General features: G+C 34.0%; 1 non-coding gene across 1 annotated transcript; it reads left to right on the top strand.

The window, feature by feature from the left end:
- The first annotated feature begins 2,014 nt into the window (after positions 1-2,014).
- Positions 2,015-2,121, top strand: LOC121221514 (small nucleolar RNA R71). Its single transcript, XR_005918905.1, has one exon. It is a non-coding gene; the product is annotated as a small nucleolar RNA R71 (small nucleolar RNA).
- The last annotated feature ends 1,616 nt before the right edge of the window (positions 2,122-3,737 follow it).

Here is a 3,737-nt window from a genome sequence, read left to right as displayed (position 1 = left end):
CTTCTTTGAGCTTGCACACATGATTTCTACTCATCTTCCATTAAACTTTTATGGGTGCAAAAGGAAGGATTGATCCTTTTGATGTTAGAAATCTTCCAGGCTATAGCTCTTTTATGTTCCTTCAACACTTGCAATAACTCATTTTTCTCATTTAACTTTAAATCTGAAGCAATAATCACTGGCAATGCAGAATTGTCTCCAAGAAATGCATACTCTAGGTGATTTGGTAATTGTTTCAGTTCTAATTTGGGAGGTTATTTAATAGAGGGTTTTAATTTTAATTCCTTGTTTACTTTAGTGTCCTCATAATTTTTCTGTCTCAGTGAAGACTTGTTAGAATCTAAACCAATTTTTGCCTCATTTATCACCTCATTATCGCCATCTACCTCCTCTCCTTGAACAAGACCAGTTCTAACGTGTCCTTTTGAATAATTTCCTGTAATGAATCTTAAATAACATTATCAATAGAGTCAATAAAATAACAAGAATCATCTTGTTCTTTAAGAATCACATGGCATCATAGATTTTAAAAGTGATCTCTTAATCACCTACCCTACGCACAAGCTTACCATCACCCACATCAATGATAGCCTTATCAGTGGATAAAAAGGGGGGACCTAAAATTAAAGGCACCTCACTACCCTCATCCATGTCAAGCACAACAAAATCAATAGGGAATATGAATATATCTACCTTCACAAGTATATCTTCAATGATACCCCTAGGATATTTAACAGATCTATTGGCTAATTGAATACTCATCCTAACAGGTTTTGGTTCCCCAAAACCAAGTTTCTTGAAAATTTTATAAGGCATCAAATTAATACTAGCACCCAAATTAGCTAATGCTTTCTCAATATTTAAACTACAAATGAAACAGGGAATAGTAAGACTTCCTGGATCTTTCAGCTTAGTTGGCAATTTATTTTGGAGAATAGTTGAATTTTTTTTGTTGAGTTCCATAGTGGATAGTTCTTCAAACTTCCTTTTGTTTGTTAATAGCTCTTTTAAGAATTTTGCATATGTGGGCATCTACAAAATAACTTCAACAAAAGGTAAGTTGATATGTAATTGTTTGAAAAGTTCAAGAAATTTACCAAATTGTTCATCTACGTGGTCATTCTTCAACTTTTTTTTCAGATACGGGATCAGTGGTTTATATTCTTTAACTACTAGTGTCTGAATTTCTTTGGATTTTACCCCTTCATCATTTTCCTTATTAGTTTCCTATTGCAGCTTCTTTTTGGGTTCAACCAACACTTTCCCATTCCTCAATGTAACTGCTTTCACATGCTCTTTTGAGTTGGGTTCGGTGTTACTAGGTGAATTACCTTGTTGCCTTTCGGAAACCAATTTAGCAAGCTGTTCAACCTGATTTTTGAGCCTAAGAATTGATGCTTGCTAATTTTTCAAAGTTGTCTCGGTGTTTTGAAAACGAGTCTCCAGTGTTGAAATAAAATTTTCCAACATCTATTCAAGGTTCGGCTTCTTTTCTGGCTGATAAGGTTGTTGTAAGCCTAGAAGGGGTTGTGATCTTTGGTTTCCTTGATCACCCTATGAGAAGTTTGGGTGGTTTCTCTAACCTGCATTATAGTTATTACCAAAAGGGATATTTTGAGTCCTAGAATTATTACCCACATAATTGTTATGCTTATTCTCCGTGCTAGGACCGAAAGGTATATATTATGGATCATTTATTCCATCTCCATTTGTATCGCATTGCATCACCAGATTTACCTACGTAAATAGATATAAATCATCAAATTTCTTGTTTAATATTTCTACCTGGTTTAATAACATGGTGATCGAATCTAAATTAAAAACACTAGCTGCTTTCATCGGCTTCGTCCTCAATACTTGCCACTGATGATTTTTCAGTGACATCTCCTCAATAAATTCATAAGCCACTTCAGGTGTTTTATTATTCAGAGTTCCACCGGCTGCTGCATAGATTATTTTCCTAGTTGAGGGATTCAAACCATTGTAAAAGGTTTGAACTTGTAACCATAGACGTAACCCATAGTGAGGGAACCTTATCAATAAATCCTTATACCTCTCTCATGCATCATATAACGTCTCTAAATCAATCTGCACAAAGGAAGAGATGTCATTCCTCAACTTGGTTGTCTTAGCCGGTGGGAAGTTCTTCAGTAGAAAGTTCTCGGTCATTTGATCCCATGTAGTGATAGAACCTCGTGGTAAAGAGTACAACCACTACTTAGCTTTTTTCCTCAAGGAGAAGGGAACAACCGTAGGCGAATGCCATCATCAGTGATGCCATCAATTTTGAAAGTATCGCAAATTTCTAGAAAGTAGGCCAAATGAGTATATGGATCTCGTCTTGCAAACCATCAAACTGAACAAATTGTTAACTCATCTGAATAGTGTTTAGTGTTAGTTCAAAATTATATGCAACAATAGTGGGTCTCACAATACTCGACTTAGCCCTAGCTAAAATGGGCTTGGCATAATTGTACATAGTACAAGGAATAAGAGCAGGATCTACAGGATTTGCAATAACTGCAAGAGGTAGTTGATTATTCTAATTATCACCCATCTCCTCAGTAATAAAGGAACCTTCCAAAAGTAAACAAAAGAAAAATTAGAATGTAAAAATTAAACTAAAAAAATAAAATAAAATAAAAATAAATGGCTAAATTAATAAAAATAAAGTGTTCCTAATATTTTAGTCCCCAGCAACGGCGCAAAAACTTGATGGTCACTAAACTAACTATAAATACGACAAAGGCAAGCGCACCTATCGAACAATAGTATAACTATGGTGAGTAGGGAGTATCGTATCCACGAGAACTAAAAGTACTAGCAATTACCATCTTTTTTTTATCTAGCCGACAAATTGGGGTGATGTGTTTTAATCTAAAATTACTAAATTAATTTATCTAAGAACGAAATGGAGAATAAATCAAGGAAATAATCAAATAATAACCAGTGAGATAGACAATACCACAGAAACAATCCACCCAGACTTCGCCATTTACAAATCTGAATTAAAAGATTTATTCATTTGTGTCTTGATCTGTAAAAATCCCTAAATTATGTTAATATCTCTTTCGAGAGTAAGAACAACTGGCTCTAGGTTGAATAATTGAAATCTCTTTCTAATTAAAACCTCTATCATCGCATTAACTCGATCTATGGATTCTCTTATTATATTTGACTTTAATCCATTAGATTTATGTTTCATATTTCTAGGATTGCATGTAACTCCACTCAATTATGCTAGATCGACTCTTAACCAATGACTTTTCATCCACTGAAATAAGCACATTAAACATGAATTAATATCCCAGAAATATTAAAATAAGAAATAAGCATACATATTGAGAACAAGAATCAAGTATTTATCGTGTAAAAACAGATATTAAATAAAAGGATTCATCATAGGTTTCATCTTCACTAGGTATCTAGGGAATTTAGTTCATAATCCTAAATGAAAATATCTTAAAGTCAGAAAAACCACAAGAAATAAAGAAACTCAATAAAACTTTGAAAGAATTTCAAAGAAGATCTTCAATCTTGAAGGAAATCCGCTTCTGAGGTGATTCCGATGGTGTTCTTCATGTGTTTTCTTCGATCTTTTCTGATTGCCCCCTTATGTCTTCATCTAATTGTTATTTATAGAATTTAGAATGCTTAGAAAGCCTAAAAATTGGGTTTTTCTGCGTATTTGGGAAGCAGGGTGAGAAATTGACACGGGATGGCACATGGGCGTGTGG

This window comes from Gossypium hirsutum, chromosome D09 (assembly GCF_007990345.1).
Source record: "Gossypium hirsutum isolate 1008001.06 chromosome D09, Gossypium_hirsutum_v2.1, whole genome shotgun sequence".
In the NCBI taxonomy this organism is placed as follows: Eukaryota; Viridiplantae; Streptophyta; class Magnoliopsida; order Malvales; family Malvaceae; genus Gossypium; species Gossypium hirsutum.
Note: the sequence above shows the minus strand (reverse complement) of the source record. Positions and strands in the feature narration are given on the sequence as shown.